General features: G+C 42.2%; 1 protein-coding gene across 1 annotated transcript in view; it reads right to left on the reverse strand.

Annotated features, from left to right (window-relative positions):
• LOC109928794 (zinc finger protein 271-like) overlaps positions 1-9,590 on the reverse strand; it is a 28,423-nt gene extending 18,833 nt beyond the window's left edge. Inside the window, exon 1 of the mRNA XM_020528722.2 lies at positions 9,455-9,590. The gene's annotated coding sequence lies outside the window, so the exon portion shown is untranslated. The remainder of the gene's footprint in view (positions 1-9,454) is intronic.
• Between the last annotated feature and the right edge of the window lie 12,802 nt (positions 9,591-22,392).

A 22,392-nucleotide genomic window follows, 5' to 3' on the forward strand; every position in this document is an offset into this window, starting at 1 on the left:
TTGATTAATTCCAGAGATGAAAGTCTTGTTTTATAAGGAGAGACTGACCATTTTAGGCTTATACTTACCAGAGTTTAGAAGAATGAGAGGGGATCAAATTGAGGTATAAAAGATGCTAAATAGGGTTAACAAGGCAGATATAGAGCAGATGTTCCTTTATGGGGCAATCTGGAACAAAAGATTATAGTTTTAGGGTAACAGTGGAAGATTTAAAACAGTGATGGATGAAGTATTACTTTCCTCAAATTCCTCTCTGGAATTTGCTAACCCAGAGTACGGTGGACACTGGGACATTGAGTAAATTGAAGGAGGAGATCAACAGGATTTTAATTGGTAACAGGTTGAATGGCGATGGCGAGCGGCAGAAAAGTGGAGTTCAGGCTGAGATGAATTCAGCCATGATCATATTAAATAGCGAAGCAGATTTGAGGGACTGAATTGCCTGCCCCTGCTCCTAGTTCTTATATAGAAGATTTCAGAAACTGAAGTTGTTTTGAATGTCATTTAAAATTTACTTGAGGCAACTCTTGGATGAATTGCTCAAAGTTAAACCAGCCTGTTATGACAGGACAACCTCCAGGGATCCACAACCCCTCCCAGAGGTGGTTCCTTTCCTGAGTTGCTGTTCTAATAATTATGCTCTGACATCTCCTCCTCCTCCTCACCCCAATCAGATTCCTCACTGCCGTTCATCCTCCGTCCATGCTGTGGAGAAATATGTTTTGCAATCAAAGCAGCCAATATTCAGTCAAATCTTTGATCATGTGCAAAACTGGAGGGCACAGATTTAAGGTGAGAGGGGAAAGACCTAAAAAGAACCTAAGGGCTAACTTTTTCATGCAGAGGGTGGTAAGTGTGTGGAATAAGCTGGCAGAGGAGGTAGTGGAGGCGGGCACAATAACAACATTTAAAAGGCATCTGGATGGGTCTCTGAGTAGGAAGGGTTCAGAGAGATATGGGCCAAATACTGGCAAATGGGACTAGGTCAGAATGGGATGTCTGGTCGGTGCAGACGAGTTGGACCAAAGGATCTATTTCTGTGCTGTATGACTATGACATTAGCTAAAAAACTTGTCAAGTCTTCAGTGAGAGCAACGAGCTATCAGGTGATTTATGTGATGCGGATGCAGTGAGGACAAATCCTACTTTATGAACCTTCCAAGTCACACAACGGAGACATCCCTTTACGCCCTATCTTATCCACATATGGTTCTGCACAATGTGATCTGGTCAAATCGTTAGGCTAGTTAGGCTTAACCTTTGAGCAAGTTTTTCACATAACGCAGTAAATGATTCATTCAGTTTTGGGAAGATAATACAGGACGAGGACATCGATAGCAATGCAGTGTCCACGTGCTCATTTGAGATTGCTAACCTGTTCACCAGTGTACCACTCAAGGAAGGCATCGACATTTGCCCAGCATCATGCGCAGATGATACAAAGATATCTAGGAAACTATGTTGTGAGGTAGAAGTAGCAAGGTTGCAGACAGATACAAGTAGGTTGAGTGAATGGGCAAAAAAAATCTAACTGATGGAGTTTACGTGGGAAAATGTGAATTTGTTCACTTTTCCAGGGAGAATAAAAAAGCAGAGTACTACTTAAATGGAGAGTTCTGAAGTGCAGAGAGATTTAGTTTCATTCCAGTGCATTAGTCACAAAACATTGTCAAGCAAGTATGGCATTTAATCAACAGGGCTGACAGAATTCTATCTTTTATAACAAGAAGAACTGAACACAAAAATAAAGATTGTATGACTCAGTTTTACAGGGGACTGAGGAGACTATATCTGAGGTATTGTGCGCAGTTTTGGTGCATTTATTTAAGGAAGAATGTAAATGTATTGGAGGCAGTTCAGAGTTGTTTTATGAGATTGATACATGGAATAAGTGAGTTCATAGAATCACACAGTGCAGAAGAGGACCTTTGGCCCATCAAGTATGTGTAGCTAAAAATATACTCGTCACATTTTCCAGCACGAGAACCATAACTTGACTGTTATGACAGTTCAAGCGGTCATCCAAGTACTCTTTAAAGACTGAGGTTTTCTGCCTCAACTACCCTTCCTGGCAGTGAGTTCCACAGCCTCACCATCCTCTGGGTACAAAAAAGTTTCCTTAAATCCCCTCTACACCTTTCCTTAGGGCCCAAAACTACTCACAATAATCCAAATGCGTTCTGACCAAAGCCTTATAGAGCCTGCTCCTGTATTCTAGCCTACTTGAAATGAATGCCTTCCGAACTGTCAACTAAAAGTTCTTGTTAACTTTAAGAGAATCCTCACCTAGGCCTCCCAAGTCCCTTTGTACTTCAGATTTCTATAGCCTTTCCTTGTTTAGAAAATAATCTATGCTTCTTTTTACCAAAATGGATAACCTCACACTTTGCCATACTGTATACTGTCAACCACTTCTCTGCCCATTGTCTTAGCATGGCCAAGTCCTTCTGCTTCCTCAGCACTGCCTGTCCCTCCATGTTTTTTTGTGTCATCTGCAAACCAATCCATTTATATCCTGCTGTAACTTAACACATGTCCATCCCTAATTGCCCAGAGGGCAGTTCAGAGTCAACCATGTTGCTTGGGTCTGGAGTCACATGTAGGCCAGACCAGGTAAAGATGGCAGTTTCCTTCCCTAAAGGACATTAGTGAACCAGGTGGGTTTTTCCTGACAATCAACAATGGATTCATGGTTACAATTAGACTCTTAATTCCAGATATATTTTATTGAATTTACGTTCAATGGCGGGATTTGAACTGTCCCCAGAATGTTTTCCGGGTCTCTGGATTAACAGTCCAGCGATAATACCATTAGGCCATTGCCTCCCCTTAATATGAACCCTTAATTATGAATAGGAACCCAGCACTGGTCCCTGTGGCACATCACTGCGCCCCGGCACAGTGAGAACATACAAATTCCACACAGACGGTCTCACAAGGCCACAATTGAACCTGGGTCCCTGGCACTGTAAGGTCGCACTGCTCACCACTGAGCCACCATGCCGCCCAATAGCAAGACAATAAGCTTTGGCATAAAATGGGAAATGTGACTTGACAATGCAAACCTGGGAAATTAAGGATAGTGAAGGAAGGGGCATAAAATATTAGCTCAAAGAAGCAGCAGATCTGAGGATTGGGAGCAGTTTAGATTTCAGCATTGAACAAAAGGATTGATTAAGAGCGGGAGAATAGAGTACGTGAGTAGGCTTGCAGGAAGCATACAAACTGATTGTAAAAGTTTCTATAGGTATATGAAAAGAAAGAATTAGTAAAGACAAATGTAAGTCCCTTATAGTCAGAAACAGGGAACGTTATAATGAGGAACAAAGAGTTGGCAGACCAATTAAATACGTAATTTGGTTACATCATCACCAAGGAGAACACAAATAATGTCCTAAAAATGTTGGAGAATACAGTTTCTCATGAGATGAAGGATCTGAAGGAAGTCAGTATTAGTAGGGAAATGGTACTGGCAAAACTGATGGGAATAAAGACTGTAAATTCCCAAGGACCTGATAATCCACATCCCAGAAGTGGCCCTAGAAATAGTGGATGCAGTAACGGTCATCTTTCGAGATGTTTTAAACTCTGGAACATTTCCTGTGGATTGGAGGGTAGCAAATGTAACCCACTATTTGAAAATAAAGGGAGTAGAGACAAAACAGGGTACAACAGACCAGTTAGCCCGACATCGCTCATGGGAAAACACTTGAATCCATTACAAAAGATTTACTGGCAGAGCACTTGGAAAACAGCGACAGAATAAGACAGAGTCAGCATGGTTATATGAAAAAGAAAGTGTTTGACAGATCTACTGGAATTTCTTGACGATGTGGCTAATAGAGTTTAGAAGGGTGGGCTGGTAGATTGTTATTACTTGGACTTTCAGGATGTTTTTGGTAAGTCTCACATAAAAGACTGGGTTGCAGAACTAAAGCTGTATAGTTGTTCAAGTTGTCTTTCATATGTATTTTCGCTGGGAGGAAGAGGATGTAGGTACAGATTTGGAAAGATGCACTGTGAAATTTTACAGCTGATTGATATAGGAAGTCAGGAGGTATTTTGGCAGATTGTTATGGACCAGCAAAAAACCCCCTCAAAATATATCAAAGAGATAGCCTAGACCCTGACATTTCATTTAAAGGCAAGTGTAAGGCACAACCAACAGAGGGTGGAAGTGAGAAACAAGTGAGGAAAATTCTGGGCGAAGTCAGTTCACTCACTACAATGAGAAGGGAAGTGCAGAGGACCCAGTGTTAAAGAAAGATGAAGCCCCAAGCATTACATTACTGTAGTGCTTCCCTCCATCCCTTCTCCTTGAAGAACAAAAAAATGGCTGTTAGAAAATGTGTTTGTGGCTCAGAAACAGCAGTGCCTCAGCAGTGTGCATCATTGAGACTAGTAAAGATGGCAGAGACTCTGGGAAAGCTTGTGATGTGTGTGGCATGTAAAATGTGGGAGTTTTGGATTCACAAGACATCCAGGACAGTCACATCTGCATGAAGTGCCAGAGGTTAGTAGTCCTTGAACAACATGTGGCTGATTGGGGCAGCGACTCTCCCCACAACACAGCACACAAGAAGGAGAGAGATTTCTGGAACAGTCATACCGGAGGGTGGTCATTCCACAGTGTGTCAGGCAGACAAAGAGGATGATAGAACATTCAAGTACCGGAACAGGGGTGTCTTGCTGCAATTGAACAGTGCGTTGGCAGGAGGAGTGGGTGACCATTTACCAAAAGGAAAAGAGACAGCAAGTCTAGGTAACCAGGACTCCTTGGACAGTCCAACATGTATGAAATTTTAAACACCTATTTAGTGAGCAGTACGACTGAGTCAGGAGTGAATGACTCGAGGGAAAACCACATGGAAATAGTGCCTGAGGTTACTCTGGAAAAAGAGAGGGAAGCTGTCAGGCAGATTAAAAAGGTAGCAGTAGTGGGTTACTTCAATGTTTGAGGGATACAGTTTAGTTTGTAGCTTAGATTGTGAATCCCGTATGGTCGATTACTTCCCGGGTGCACGGGGCTGAGACAGAACAGAATGGCTGGATAAACTCTGGGAAAGGGAGTGGTTGTGTTTCATGGAACAAATCTCTTGGCTGAGAGAGTAAATAGTGTTGTGGTTGGGATTGACACATGGGCCTAGTTTTGGAATTAGCAGAGGGGGCAAAAGAGAAAAAATGGTGATTGGTAAAAAGGAAGTGGGAGAAGACTTGAGTTTTGATAGTGAACACAGAAATAGTTGGCTTCCAATTGGTAAGGAAGAGATAAGGGCAAGGTAAAATTGTATGTATGTAAATGCATGGAGTAAAGTGAACAGAATTGGGGAAATGGAAGCAGAAATTGCTCTCGGGGAATATGACATAGTGGCATTGCCAAAAAATTGGCCCAAGGTAAAATAGGACTAAATACTTAACATTTGGAAAAGCATGGTCTAATTAGGGACAGTCAGCATGGCTTTGTGCAGGGCAGGTCATGTCTTACTAACTTGATTGGATTTTTTGAGGAGGTGACAACGGTGATCGATGAGGGTAGAGCAGTGGATGTTGTTGACATGGATTTTAGTAAGGCTTTCGACAACGTCCCTCATGGTTGGCTCGTCCAGAAGATTAAGATGCATGGGATCCACGGTGAAATGACTGCATGGATTCAGAGTTGGCTTGTTCATAGAAGGCAGTAAGTAGTGGTAAAAAGGGTGTTTTTCTGACTGGAGATCTGTGACTTATGGGGTTCTGCAGGCATCTGTACTGACCTCTGCTGTTTGTGATATATATGTAAATGACTTGGATGAAAATTTAGATGGATGGGTTAGTAAGTTTGCGGATGATACAAAGAACGATGGAGTTGTGGATAGTGTAGAAGGTTGTCAAAGGATAGAGGGAGATATAGATCAGTTGCAGATATGGGCGGAGAATTGGCAGATGGAGTTTAATCTGGGTAAGTGTGAGGTGCTGCACTTTGGGAGATCAAATGTCAAGGAAAACTATACAGTTAACAGCAGGACTCTGAACAGCATTGATGAAGGGATCTTGGGGTTCTAATCCATTGCTCCCCGAAAGTAGCCACGCAAGTAGATCGGGTGGTAAAGAAAGCATTTGGCATGCTTGCCTTTATTGGTCAGGGAATTGAGGACAAGAGTCAGGATGTCCTGTTGCAGCTTTATAAGTCTTTGGTCAGGCCACACATAGAGTATTGTGTTCAATTCTAGTCGCCACATTACAGGAAGGATGTGGAGGCTTTGGAGAGGAGGGTGCAGAAGAGGTTTACCACGATGCTGCCTAGATTAGAAGGTATGAACTATAAGGAGAGGCTAGAAAAACTCGGGTTGTTTTCTCTGGAGCAGCAGAGGCTGAGGGGAGACTTGATAGAAGTCTATAAAATTATGAGATGTACAGATAGGGTTGACGGTCAGAATCTTTTTTCCAGAGTTGAAATGTCTAATACGAGGGGGCATGCATTTAAGGTGAGAAGGGGAAGTTCAAAGGAGATGTGAGGCACAAGTTTTTTACACAGAGAGTGGTTGGAGGCAGATACGATAGGGATGTTTCAGGGACTTCTAGATAAGCACATAAACATGCAAGGAATGGAGGGATATAGACCAAGACCAGGTAGAAGGGATTAGTTTAATTTGGTGGCATGTTCAGCACAACATCATGGACCAAAGGGCTCATTTGTGTGCTGTACAGTTCTATGTTCTATCCCGGTTTATAATATCTTTAGCAGAAACAGTGAGTAAAAAGGGAGGTGGTGTAGCAGTCTTGATCAAAGATAGTTTCATAGCCCTTGAACAAAATGCAGTTCCTAAACTGGATTCTGTATTGTTGGAAGTGAGAAACAGGAACGGAGCGGTGACCTTGTTGTATTATCGACCTCTAAATAGCAGGAAGGAGCTAAAAGACACATTTGTCAGCAGATTATGGAAACCTAGAGGTCAAGTAGGGTTGTGACAGTTGGTGATTTCAGTTACCCAGGGATAGACTGGAAAAAAGATAGAGTGTGGGGCACGGATGGGAGAAATACATGCAATGTGTGCAAGAGAAGTTTCTGGAACAGTACATTTCTAGTCCTGGGCGCTGGATCTCATCCTTGGAAACGAGGAAGGCCAAGTGGAGAATTTGAGACTGGGGAAGCATTTGGAAAATAGTGATCACAACATAATCTTAAGTTGGAAAAGGATAAAAATCAGACTGGAAAAGGGCAGATTTAAGAGGTTTAAAAGTTAAACTGGAGATAGTTCATTAGAAAAGCATTTTAGTGCATAAAACAGTGGATGAAAAATGGGAGACTTTCAAACGAGAGATTAATATAGTACAAGCTAGCACGTACTCATGAGAAATAAATACACGGTATGCAAAGTTTAGATGACTAAGGATATTGATGAGAAAATAAGGATGAAAAAGGAGCCATATGATGCATACTGGAATAATAGCAACAGATATCAGGATGAGTATCTCAAATGCAGGAGAGAGGCTAAGTCTGGAACAAGGAAGGCAAAGAGGAAGCATGAGGAAAAGATGGCAGGCTGAGCTGAAACAAATGTTCTTCAAACATATTAATAGTGAAAGATTAGGACCCCATAATGAACAAGCAGGGTAAACTTCTCATTGAAGCAAAGGGTATTGCAGAGGTACTAAACGCTTCCATCTTTACCAAATTCGATAACGATGACAATGGCCCTTATGAAAATGTGGGTGTTAAGCAACTGAGCGGTAAAGTGAGAGATAAAGAAGAGGTGCTAAAAAGGCTGGTTGCACTTCAGGTAGAGAAGGCTCAGACAGGTTGCTGAGACAAGTAAGGGACCAAATTGTGGAGCCGTTGACAGAAATTTTCCAAGCCTCTCTGAATACAGGATCAATACCCAGGGACTGGAGGATTGTGAATGTGACACTTTTGTTGAAGAAAGTGACAAAGGATATGATGAGGTTATCCACTTTGGTTGCAAAAACAGGAAGGTGGATTATTATCTGAATGGTGATAGATTGAGAAAGTAGGAAGCATGACAACTGGACGTCCTTGTATATGAATTGCTTAAAGTGAGCAGGCAAGTGCAGCAGGTGGTGAAGGAGGCAAATGGTATGTTGGCCTCAATAACGAGAACACTCAGGTATAGGAACTGAGATGTCTTGCTGCAAATGAACAGGGCCTTCGTGAGACCATGTCTGAAATACTGTTTTCAGTTTTTGTCTCCTTACTTGAAGAAGGATGTTCTGGCTATGGAAGAAGTGTAAAAAGATTTACCAGACTGATTTCTGGGATAGCGAAGGTGATATATGAAGAGAGAGTGGATTGGTTAGGACTATATTCACTGGAATTTAGAAGAATGAGGGGAAATCTCCTAAAAACCTATAAAATGCTAACAGGACTAGACAGGGTAAATACAAGAAGGATGTTCCTGATGACCAAGGCATCCAGAGTTGGGGGCCACTGTCTAAGGATTTAGGGAGGCCATTTAGGATTGCGATGAGAAGAAATTTCTTCACCCAGAGAGTGCTGAGCCTGTGGAATTCTCTGCCATGGAAGGGCACTGAGGCAAAAACACTGAATATTTTCAGGAAGCAGTTAAATACAGTTTTTGGGGCTCAAAGGATCAAAGTGTATGGGAGAAAGCATGAACAGGGTTCTGAGTTGTATGATTAGCCGTAATCATATTGAATGGTGAAGCAAGCTCAAAGGGTGTAATGACCTACTGCTACTCCTTTATAATGACACAAAATGTGTCTGACTTCAGCAATACTCAAATTTTCTGTTGAAAAACAATGAAGGAATGTTAATACTGGTGTCTTGGCCAACATTAATGCCCTTAGTAAACAGCATAAAAGACAGATATTATCACATTACTATTAGTAGGAGCTGGACCCATTTGCTGTTGGCATTAAAGCAGCAATCACACTTCAAGATGCTTCACTGAATGTTATGTGCTTTGACCATCTGGTGATCACATGAAGGCTCCACTTAAAAAAACGATTTGCTTTTTTTCTGAGCAGGTTACAGAGAAAGAACAGTAGGACGTCTTGGAGCAATTTGTAAAGACAGGAAAATTTTGAGATCCCAGGACACAGAGAGAACTAACTATTCTCAATCTGCAAGGATAATAACCAGCTCCCAACACACACACACAACTCAACAACAGGAAATCAGTCGGAATCCTCAGACACTCTCCACCTCCCCAGTAATGATACTTCACCTTCTCATATTCAGGAATGAGCCATCAACAAAACTCAGCCTGGAAATCGGAAGGGAAATGCTCCCAATGATCACACTCAATATTCAACACACAACTCTAGTCAAACAGTTCAGCACAAAGCACTGCGTAAATAGCTCTCTCAGCTGGACCTTCTCACACAGCATAAGGGACATTTCTACCCCTGATTGTCCACAGGATAGTCAGACTGCCTGAAGATTGGTATGGATATTACAGGATACAATTTGTAAAAAAGCTACTCCTTCACTCACCATCTCCTCACTTGGTTTTCAGTCCCTTTCAGAAATGAAGCAGCTCTGGAAGAGGAAGAAGAGAAATTGGGCAGAGTGGGTGGGTTCTCTGATTGATTTCTCACACAGTCAATCCAAATATTTCTGGAGCAACATGACTTTCCTGAAGCTTGGGAAATTGACTGGTAAAATGGAGTTTGTCATTGACCAACCTGAATAAAACACCATTCATTGCAGATGCTGTCTCAGTTCCCACTGTAACAACACCGTGGATCTACACACATTAAATCACAGAAGTGATATGATGTGTAAGGAACTGTTCAGCTGATTGGTCTGTGTAGGTACAATCAAATAAGCATGATTACCTACATTTAGAAAAAGGGAATCATGTTTGACAAATCATCTGCAATCCTTTGAGGATATAACTGGTAGAGTTGATCAGAGGGAGCCAGTGGATATGGTTTATTTGGACTTTCAGAAAGTTATCAACAAAGTCTCACATAAGAGAGTAATAAGTAAATTAAAGCTCATAAGATTAGATGTTCTGACCTGACATAGATAGAAAATTGGCCCCAGACAGGAAACAAAGAGTAGAAATAAATGGATGCTTTTCTGAATAGCAGGCAGCGAATAGTGTAGTATGGCATGGCTCGGAACTAGGACCCCACCTATTCACAATATATGTTAATTATTTAGATGAGGAAACTAAATGTAGCAGAATTTGCAGATGACACAAAGCTGGACGGAAGGCTGAGCTCTGAGAAAGATATGAAGATGTTGCATTGTGATTTGGACAGGCTGAGTGAATGGCCAAATGCATGGCAGATGCAGTATAATGTTGATAAATGTGAGGTTATCACTTTAGTAGCAAAAATAGGAAGGCAGATATTATTTGGAAATTGAGAGAGGGAAATGTTCAGTGACACCCGATATGTTTGTTGGAGATCAAGGGTGGCCTTATAGAGGTTTATAAAATCTTGAGGGATATGGATAAAATAAATGGCAGGGGGACTTCAAGACTGGGGGCATATTTTTAAGGTGAGAGAAGAAAGATTTAAAAAAGACATGAGAGGTGTTTTGTTATACACACACAGAATGGTTTGTGTATAGAATGAACTTCCAGAGAAAGTGGTGGATGCAGGTGCTGGTTAAGTGCATGAATAGGAAATGTTTGGAGGCATATGGGCCAAGTGCAGACAGGTGGAAATGGTTAGTTTGGGATTATGGTCCACATGGACTTTTTGGACTCTGTTTCTGTGCTGTATGACTCCATGACTCTATGATGTCCTCCTGTACCAGTCAATGAAAGTAAGCATGTAAGTGCTGCAGACAGTAAAGAAGGCAAAGTGTATATTAGCCTTCATAGTTAGAGGATTTGAGAGCAGGAACAAGGATGTCTTGCTGCAACTATACACGGCATTGGTCAGGCCACACCTGGAATAATGCGTGCAGCTTTGGTCTCCTCATCTGAGGAACAAAATTCTTGTCATAGAGGTGGTGCAACGAAGGTTTACCACATTGATTCCTGGGTTGCAGAACTGACATATGAGGAGTGATTGAGTCAGTCTGGATTGCATTCGCTGGAGTTTAGAAGAATGAGGGAGGCAGTTTCCCAACAACAATATCCCCTAAACCTGTACTCTTTTGATTCAACGCTGATCTGGAGATCATTCTTCTGGCCAAACAGTCATGGTTTCTATTTTATCGTAAATGCTCGACTCACAGGAAGGCAAAGGTGCAACATGTGTTCCACCTATAAACCTTGATCCACACCTGCATTTATTTCTTAAAGTTACATTACAGTATTCACACTGAATGAAATAGCAATTTAAAGACTTTCTCAATTACACCCTATTACATCATGCAAATTAAGACTTTACACCAATAAGCTTGGTACAGTACAATTTAAGAAGTTAAGCCTTGTTAATAACACCATAATTTTGGAAAAGACCACTTCAAAAAACAAAATATTACATAAACGCACGTGGGTTCATTTAACAAGGAATAAACTTGAAAAGCAAATTAATTCTGTTGAAATTGTCTAGAACCTCGTGCAGGCCATACTCCGAGCATTGTACACAGTTCTGATCTTCATATTGATAAGGACATCAAGGAATTGGAGAAGATGTAAAAACCATTGATTAGGATGAGCATTAAGAGATTGTAACTGTAAGAAAGGACTGAACAGGCCAGCACTCTTTCCTCAGAAATGACTAGGCTGAGGGATGATGTCATAGAAATCCCTAAAACTATGAAATATAAAATTACAAATTTTGGGGGTAAATGGAAAGAAAATGTTTCCACTTGTGAGGAGGAGTTCAAAAGCAGCATCCATCAATATAAGATGGTGAATAATAAATCCGAGGAGAAACTCAGGACAAACTCCATCACGAAGAGAAGGATGAGAATGTTGAGCTTACTACCACAGGGAATGATTGAGGAAATAGCTCAAATGCATTTGACAGGAAGCGTGGTAAGTCCATGAAGAAGAAAAGAATAAAAATATTTGCTGAGAGAATGAAATAAAGTAGGGAGTGAGAAAGCAATTGGGCTGAATGGTCTGTTTCTGTTCTTTAAAAATTAAAATGAAAACAAATCAGTACGGGAACTTCTCAGCGGGTCAGGTAGCACCTATGTTGAGAAACAGAGTTCACGTTTCAGCTCAAGATGACCCTTCATCAGAAACAAGGCTGGATGCTGGTCAGCTCCTCCTTTCATGAGAGAACATTGCCCATCCACACCAGCACTGCCCTCTACTCCTGTTCCCACCAGCAGCCTCTTCTCAATTTTCCATATGGAGTTTAAACTTGGATCACTCTCAAACCTTTACTTGCAATGACATCAAGGTCACATGAACATGACAAGCTAATGTGTGTGAAAAGTATTGATCCAAATATTCCCCATTTCATACATCTATTTTTAACAAGTTGCACAGACTGTTGATTGCAAGTTACTGCACACATATAGTCGATAAAGAAAATATCACACATGAAGAAAAAGTTGTTTGTTTTTTCTAGTCTGTTCTGATTTTGTCTATCCAAACCCATACACTGCATTCAATCTTTAAAGTAGTAAGGTCTTCTTACTGTACTCGTGTGTTGTTGTTGGCTGTTCATTCAGTGTCTGCTGGTTCCTGCAGTGACATTAACTCTGCAGAATATTATTGTCATTGCAAGTGTTGTTGACATAGTAATTATCACTGCTGATCTTTTGTATTTTTAGAAGTAATGGTTGTCCTCCGGGCCAGATAGTCATTCAGTTCTTTACTCGGTTGGTGAAATTGGATCTGCCTCATCAGTTATCTCCTGTAGATGGGCGGACTTTCTGGTTGCGTGTAGATGTCTGTAGTTGTGGTGATAGATCGAGCTGATCACTTTTCCCATGTATGATCAAGCTGACAATTTCTCTCCAGATTTCAAGTTGCCAAAGGATCTGATATTTGTCGAATGCAATTAATGTTTGCACTCTGACTGGCTATCCCACAGTCAGCTCTGACATTGATTTGGTATCTTTATCAAAGTGACATGGACTTTTGTTTCACTTGATGGTGTTACTCATTCCAGTCCTGCTCATATTGTAGTTATTGCAAGAGTTCCTAAGTGAGATGTGACATTAATTGTTGGATCAGACAACTATGCATTCCTTCAGGAGATGTGTTTCTCCTCTCTAAGATTGCCTTGTACACATCTCAACTGGATCAAGTCAATTTTTTGACAATTCCTTTGGCAATGTCTGCTACAACCTCAGCCTACTTGATTGGAGATAATCTGGAAATGACATGTGGTGCTGAATTTCCCAAGTATTAGGAAGTGTGTGAATTCTTCACTTGTGAATTGAAGTAATTGTCACTGATCACATTGTCAGGAATGCCTTGATGGCTGAAGTGTGCTTTCAGATATTCAACAATGAATGGGTGAATTGATGATTTCCAGACCAAGTCATGTTGCCACTTCTTGTTGAATTTGGAATATTTCACAATATGTACCAGCATTAACTTCCTTCAGAGACAGTGCAGCTCCAGACAGCACATTGGTGATTTACATCTGCTTGTCCTTCACTTCCCAGTGATTTCTCTGTGCATGAAGCAACGCCCTTTGCAAACACTTTGGAGGGGATCAAAGTAGTTTGAGAAAGATGCTGTGAATTGTCTTTTGGTCAGACGTTACCTTCTCTTTTCCTCTGTCCCAAAGAGGGCCTGGTTGAAAAGTCCGCAAGCAAAAACAATATCCCGTCTGTTATTCTCAAACTGCGTACAGTGTTATTCAGTGCATGTTAACACTCTGGATACAAACCCAACGGGTTGCCCTCACTGCATGGGGGTTGCTCCAAGTCCTGTGTCACTGACATCACACTGCAGGGTGGCTCCATTGTTGACATCATGATCCCTCAGCACTGGTGATGTCATCACTAGGTGTTTGATGGGAGTGAAAGCTGCTTCTTGTTCTGTGTCCCAGTCCCACTGAACACCCTGCGCTGTGAGACTGTGTACACCGTTACACACTGTGAGGACAAGCTATGAAGAACTTTGCCAAGAAGTCCTCATTTGAATTTACTGATGTACTAGGAGATCCAACAACTGCGTGAAAGTTTTATTACAAACTTCACACCATTATGGTTTCACCCCATTATGACTGTGTTAATGGACCAGGAGGTACATTGACTGTTCAAAAGGCACAGACATCACACCTGAAGAATTTCTCCCTCTCTAATTCCTCTGGTCGTTGATCACAAACCTCATATTTGAATGGTTACTTCCCTGAATGGATCCTCTGATGGAGCAGAGGATGTTCCCATGAGCTCAAGACTAATTTGCTGCATACATAATGCATGAATGGTTTCTCCCATGTGAATGCGTTGGTGTCTGCGGAGACTATCTGATCGTGAGAATGATTTGTCACATATCTTGCAGATGAATGGTTTCTCCTTTGTGTGAATACGTTGGTGTTTGACTCAGAGAATGATGTGTCACACACCTTAGACATAAACAGTTTCACCCCTGTGTGGGTGTGTTGGTGTACATGGAGGTTTGATCATGATGAAAAGATCATGATCAGAGGGGAGGCAATGGCCTAGTGGTATTATTGCTAGACTATTAATCCAGAGACCCAGATAACGTTCCAGGGACCTGGGTTCAAATCTCACCATGGCAGATGGTGGTATTTGAATTCAATAAGATATCTGGAATGAAGAATCTAGTGATGACTATGAATCCATTGTCAATTGTCAGAAAAATCATTTTCATGGTCATGTAACCTTCTATTACATCAGAAGATTCACACAGGGACAAAGCCATTCATTTGTAAAGTATGTGACAATTTTTTAAATTCATTAATGGGATGAGGGCGTAGCTGGCTAGGCAGCATTTATTACCCATCCCTAATTGCCCAGTTCAGAGTCAACTACTTTGCTGTGGGTCTGGAGTCACATGTAGTCAGAAAAACCCATCTGGTTCACTGATGTCCTTTGGTTCACCAATTTTCTTTTTGGGAAGCAAACTGCCATCCTCACCTGGTCTGGACTACGTGACTCCAGACCCACAGCAAAGTAGTTGACTCTGAACTGGGCAATTAGGGATGGGTAATAAATGCTGCCTAGCCAGCTACGCCCTCATCCCATTAATGAATTTAAAAAATTGTCACATACTTTACAAATGAATGGCTTTGTCCCTGTGTGAATCTTCTGATGTAATAGAAGGTTACATGACCATGAAAATGATTTGTTGCACACATCATGCATGAATGGTTTTTGACTCAGCTCTGATGAAGAGTCATCTAGACTTGAAACGTTAGCTTGCGCGCACTATCTCTCTCTCTCTCCCTCCATGGATGCTGTCTGATTCGCTGTGATTTCCAGCACTTCTTGTTTTCAGTATTTATCACCCATCCCTAACGGCCCTGGAGAAGATGATGATGAGCTGCTTTCTTCAACAACTGCGCTGGGTTGGGGTGGGGTGAGGGGGAGGGCTGGTGAGTTACATCCACAGTGCTGTTAGGAAGGGAGTTCCAGGAATTTTCCCCACTTACAGTGAAGGCAGAGTGATGTAGTTCGAAGTCAGGATGGTCTCATGTTGGAAGGGCATTCCCAGGTTTTTTTGTGTTGACATCTATCTGTTGCCTTTGTTTTTCCCGTTGTTCGAGGCCAGATTTGAAAGGCGCTGTTGAGCTACTGAAGTGTATTTTGTAGATGGTATAACTGCTGCTGGTGTGCGTTGTGATGAAGGGAGTGAATGTTGATGGAGTTGGATGAGTGCCACTCAAATAGGCTGCCTTGTCCTGGATGGTGTCAAGCTTCTTGAGTACTGGTGAGGCTACACTCAGCCAAGCAAGTAGAGACTATTCAATCACACTCCTAACTTGTGCCTTGTAGATGGTGGACAGGCTTTTGAGAGACAAGAGATGTGTTATTCGTTTCAGAATTCCTGGCCTCTAACCTGCGGTTGGGGCCACAGTATTTATATAGCTGGTTTAATTCTGTTTCTGGTCAATTATTACAATCAAAACACTGATAGTGAGATTTCAAAAATGTCATGGGGAAATGGTTAGATTCTCTTTTGCTGGAGATGGTCACTGCCTGCCATTTCTCTAAGAGTGCAGTTCTCCCCTGTTGCCCCAGGTACCTTTCCCTGCAACCGCAAGAGGTGCAGCACCTATTTCTACACCTCCCCTCTCATCTCCGTCCAAGGCCCCAAACAATCCTTTCAGATCTGGCAGAGATTCACCTGCACTTCATCCAGTCTGATCTATTGTATCCATTGATCCCAATGTGGTCTGCTCTATGTCGGTTGACCAAAAGCAGACTCCAGGACCGGTCCATGGATCATCTGCACCCTGCATGCATCAACCAAGCCAACCTTCCAGTTACCATCCATTTTAATCTCCCCTCCCACTCCCTTGGCGATCCATCCTTGGCCTCCTCCACTGTCAGAGTGAGGCCAAACGTAAACTGGAGAAACAACACCTGATAGTTCGCCTCAGGCTTACAGCTCAATGGCCTGAATATTGATTTCACCAGCTTCAAAATCTCTCCACCCCTAGCCTTATCCCATGTCGAGCCCTTCCCATCCTCCTCACCTCCATGACCTGACCTATCCTGTCCATCTTCCTCTTCACCTATTTGCTCCACCCTTCCCACTGACCAATGACAATAACCCCCCTCCCTGCATCCACCTATCACCATCCCACTTACCTTTTCCCCAGCCCCACCCCCTCCCTCTATTTATTTCTGGGCTCCCCTCCCCCTCCCCAGTCCTGACAAAGGGTTTTGGCCCAAAACATTGACTTTCCTGCTCCTTGGTTGCTGTCTGATCTGCTGTATTTTTCCAGCTCCACATTAATTGACTGTAGCTTCCAGCATCTCAGTCTTTACTGTCTCCAAAACTGGGAAAGACTGAGTTGAGGGAGTGACTTTGTGTCTGAGGTGTGATTTAGGAATCACCTCTCACTCCTTACTGGAAACTATACAATCGTATGAGGGAGAAGAAACAGAGAGAAGTGGTGATAGAGTGAGATGAAGAGGGGTGAGAAAAAGGTTGTGTGAGGCATGAACATCTTTAAAATTTTAACATCTGGATTGTTAACCCAGTTCAGCCGCCATATCTGTAAATAAATTTATAGAAATGCCCTTTGATGCCTTTATCGGTTTAGCATTTGTTCTTTTTTTAAAATTGAACACTTACTCTCGAAGTAAAATTAGTTCTCAGCAGCTTGATTTCAAGCACATTGTGAGTTGATAGCCTGTTTCACATTTCCTTTATGCTGTATCTTCTATTGCCTTCATGGAGCCTGGAAATATGGGGCTCAGTGGAAGAAATAAAGTATCAACATAGTCAGCTCCTGTTCATTATCAGTGTCCCTGATGGAAAGAGAGCGTATGAGATAGTCAAGTGAGAAAAATGAAAGGACTTTTATTGTACCTGAGCCCCACACATGGAGAATAGCCGACCATCCCTCACTGTTGAACAGCCTCTCATGAAGGAGTCAGCCCTTTCAACAAAGGAGGAGAGAGAGTTGGAGGAAATCTGTCAGGGTGAGACTGGGAAGAACTGTGAGTGGCTCCAAGTGTGAAGAGAGCTTCAATCACTCTTTAAGCTTCAATCCTACACAGAGGCTCTTCAAGTGTGAGGAGGACTCTGCAGAATAGTAGGATATTTGAGGAGAAAAGTTGCATCTCTTGTAACTGGCTTTGTGGTACATGGAAGAAAAATTGTTCCAGAGTGAGGTCTGTGGCAAATTATTCTTGCACTCATTTCAATTATTTGCTCACCAACGCATTCACGGATAGAAGAAACCTTTCAAGGGTAAGATTGTGAAAAAGCTTTCCTGCTGTCTTCAAAGACAGAGGATTTACGCAGGGTTGAAACCATGGTGTGAGGTGTGTGAGGTTGTTTTTTTAATCTGGTCATGCAGCTCCTTAACACACTGGAGGATTCACGTTGGGGAGAATGAATTCAAATACGATGTGCAACAAACACCCTCACATTCAGAAAGAGGAGAAACTGTTCAGGCGTGACAAGGATTTTTTTACAGTCAGTGTATCTCTTGGTCCATTATTACACTCACACAAGGGAGAAACCCTATTATTGATAAAGCCTTCACACAGTTGTTGGACCTCTTGGAACATCAGTGAACCCACACGGCCGACAAACCCTTTCAGTGTGACATGCATCAGGATTGCTTCACTTACTCTTTATCATACACTGATGTCTACAAGTGGGCTTGGAGCTTGGTTACCTGCTTCCATTGCACTGAGAGCTGTCTGTCTTGTTTCCTCTCCAGTGCCCACATGAGGGGAGCTGTCATTTCAAAGCACTGTCTATCTCAGCAGGGTTTGTCTCAAACCTCTCTCACCATCAGCCCAATTCTTTTAGGAAAGTCAATTTAACTACTGACCAGATCACCAAACATCACCAAATGACTCTCACTCTGACCAAGATGACAATCAGATACTCCGGATTAGAAAAGCTTCAGATTCTGATCTACCAGCACAAGCTCCTGGGGGAGGAGCTATTTCTGGGGTAATAATGGAGGTACTTCAATTAGCCTCAGCGTCTCTGGCCTATGGAGGGGGAAAATCAGCCAGGAATCCCATTCCTCATCAGTGAGGCCAGCCGGGAAATCAGTGGGATAGCAGGATGTGTCTCGGTTGTGACTGTCTTCGTTGTCTCACAACATTCACTGCCTATCACTCCACAGGCTGAATGGGCACATGAACAGAGCACGAGAGGCTAAACAGTGTCCACAGTCTGTCCTCTGGATCAGCACCTTGAGGGAATGAATATGATCAAAGAATTGAGAATTGGACAAACGTAGAGATGTTAGAGGGAGATGGAGCCTGAGGTGACAGAGATAGGGTAGGGTGAGAATGTGGAGCAATTTGTACATGAGCCTGAGAAGTGACAATTGAGGGAGGTGCAGCCAAAGTGTAACTAGCAGAGCCTTCTGCCCCAGAGGGAAAACAGGGCACAGAAAATTCCTGGATTTGTACAGCAAATTTAAGCAGTTGGGAGCCTGCACCCCTGCTGGGTTAACAGGTGGTCTGGCTAACTGAAACCTTCTTTTCACATTCAAAGGAAAGCCTCCGAACAGACCCACAGTTGCTAAGGAAACTGCCTCACCCAGGTTTAAAAGATAAGCCTGTATCCTGGCTCGCTGAACCAAACCCAGCTTTCCAAATTTGGAAGCACACCAGAGAGATTCTTAAATATTGTCAGAACTGTTAGGAAGCTGCCTCACCCAGTTGAAGAGTCGCAATGTGCAACAGCCAAAGCTCGCCTAATCCTGTGAGTGAAAGTATTCCCAAAGATAGGGGACCAGACAGCAGAATTTATGTTCTGATCTGGCTAGGGACCAGTAATTGAATTTTTAAAGTAAATAAAGTGTGAAATCCAGAGGATCTTATGAATAAAGTCATAAGATTCCATGGGTTTGAACAAATGACAATAAACTTAACTGAATCATGTTGGAACAGTAACACAATCTGTAACATATTGACAATTTATTTCAAACACCCAGAATTAACATGGTAAAAATAGGTATTAGATTGAGATCAAAGATCCCACAGTGCACATCAATTAGCAAATGCACTCAAAACCAGTCTCATGGATTTCTCAGCAACTCACTCTCACTCTCAGATCATAATGACACAATTAGATATTAAATGTCATTATTCTTCACAAATGATTACAATCCTTCAATTCTGCTGATTTGGCATTGAAACTCCTCCCTCAAGCTTCTCTGCCATGGACTGCCTTAACAACTGCCCCCATTCTAGACGATCACCTTCCTTCTAATGAAAGGTCACTGGACTTGAAATGCTAACTCTGTTTTTCTCTCAAGTTGCTGACACGCCTACTAAGTTTCTCCAACACTTTCTGTTTTATTTACAGCTGTACCATTCTGAGTCAGAGAAAGGAGTCTTTAGGTGGAGATAATGGTAACTCTTCATTGACATTTGGGTATTTGTAAGGATATTACTGTGATGTTGAACCTTTTCTGCTGTCTCTAACTAATTATTTAAAACCTTTGATTTTGTTTAGTGTAATATAGTTTATGTTTTTCTTGTTTAATAATAATAATAATAATTTAATAATCTTTGCATTAAACTTACACTGACAGCCTCTTGTGACTATATTTAGCGACTGACCTCCACAGTTTAAAAAAATACAACATTAGGATCTCACAAGCCAGGTTTCACTCTCGGATCTGACTTGTCCAATATTATCAACACCGGAGATCACATCAGTGGTCACTGTTGTAAGTAATGTGGCAGGCAGTTTGCACACAGCAAGCTCTGACAAACGGCAGCGTGATAATGACCAGACTGTTTTTCTGATGTTGATTGTGGAAATCATATTAGCCAGTACATAATGGATGATTACCCCATCCTGTACAACATATTGTCACAGGAACTTGTAATTTCACCTGAGAAAGCAGATGGTTTAACTAGTCTGAAAGAGTGTAAATCTGAAGGTGCTGCACACCTCCTTATGCCATGGAGTCTCAGTCTCATTGTTCAAGCCTATGGACTTTCTGACCCAGAGATGAGAGAGATAAGACAAAGCTGATGATGCCCATTAAATATTTCTGTTGTCTTAGTTTACGTTCCAAAGGGGTTAAAACCTAAGGCGGTGTAGAATGTATTTCCCCTAAAAGCTAGCAGTCTGAAAGTTTAATTTATAGTGGTATCTAGTTATAGAGCTGTTTGTGTTTGTGTTTGTGTCTGAATTGCTGAAGCTGTGAAAAGTAGTAAAGTCCCTGGTGTCAGGAGAAGTGAAATTGATGGAAAAAAAGTGGGTAGACTCCAGGAGTGAGGAATAATCTATAGACTAGGTTCTGAAAGAGGATTCCCACATCAACCAAAAACTAAAACATCCTAACTCCCGCTGACCAAATTGCAGCCACACTCCAGAACAGCCATTTAAAATTTGAAATTGTCTCTGCGTGAAAAAAATACACCCCAATTCTTCTCTAATCCTTCCATCAAGTAATTCAAATCTTTGCTCCCTGGTTATTGATCTTTCGGCTCAGGGAAATAAAATTGAAACAATCCTGTTAGCTGCTTCTGCCACATCTCTCCATTCCACTAACTCACCTTGGCAAACTTCCGTTAATGCTCTCCCCCCATCCCTTGCTCTGAACTCACATCTTTCTTTAATTTCACTCCTATCTCCCCTCATGCCCTCTCTGAATTTATATTGTCTATGAGACCCATTCCATGTTCCCTCGACCCTATTCTCCCAACATCCCCTCCTTGTCCCCATGTTAGCCAAGATTGTCACAGTTCTTCATCTTCAGATGTTGAGACTCTCTCTCTCTCTCCTTTGAATCTGTTGATATCACCCCTCTCCTCAATAAACCACCATTAATCCTTCTGTCCTTGCAAACTACTGCCCCATCTCCAAATTCCTTTTCCTCCCAAACTTACTTTGCCATTATGTTACTTCCCAAATCGTGACAAGGGGAATGGGGTCAGGTAAGAAGTGATCGATAGTTGAGGGACAGTGCATGTGGTCAGGCAAGTTGCTTGGCATCATATGATGGTGGAAGACCAATCAAAAGGCCTGGTGACGATTGAGGAATCACTCCCCTAGTCGTTCCCCCAGTGACAGAGAGGTTTTCAGTCAGAATTGCTTCTCAATAATTGTCCCTCTGCAATTTAAAGTCACTGTCAGAATCACTCATTGAATCACATTGTCACTCCCTCCAGCCCTCCCCAAGTTGCAGAATGAATTTCTGAATCAGAGGGTGACTATTCTAAAAACAGGGTCAATCTTTCCTCTTGTTTCCGGTTTCTCCTTCCTAAGACACCTATGCCCAGTGTCCCATATTCCTGTGCCTCACTGGCCAAAACACTACCCCTCTCATCTGTGTCCCTCTCTTCTGTGCAAGTGCTGATCACACCACTGCACATTATCACTGCCTTGGCTGCTGTGGGACTTCCTCTTATGATCTGCTGTCATACACATCCGGGAATAAACATCCCACACTGATGATGTCAGTTTGAAAGCCTTCGAGCAAGAAGAATGCTATTCCCACACTGGAAATCTCCGTCAAACGTTTGCCAGAGGAACTGAGACAGCAGCTGCTCAGGTTTTATTCAGATGGGACAATGACAAGTTTAAATCTCAACCTTATCTGTTGCTCAAAGTGACCTCCATTTCACCGGTCACTTTCCCAAACTTCAGGAAACTCCTGTTGCTGCAGAAATGATAGCTGACATTTCGGGTCGAGACCCTTCTTTTCTGAAGAAGCGTCTCGACCCGAAATGTCAGCTTTCCTGCTCCTCTGATGCTGCTTGGCCTGCTGTGTTCATCCAGCTCTACACCTTGTTATCTCAGACTCTCCAGCATCTGCAGTTCCTACTATCTCTTGCTGCAGAAATATTTGGATTGACTGTGAGAGACGTCAATCAGAGAGCCCACCCACTCTTCCAGAGCTGGTTCACTTCCTATAGGGACAGAA

The sequence above is a fragment of the Rhincodon typus genome, chromosome 35 (genome assembly GCF_021869965.1).
Source record: "Rhincodon typus isolate 14 chromosome 35, sRhiTyp1.1, whole genome shotgun sequence".
Lineage (NCBI taxonomy): Eukaryota > Metazoa > Chordata > Chondrichthyes > Orectolobiformes > Rhincodontidae > Rhincodon > Rhincodon typus.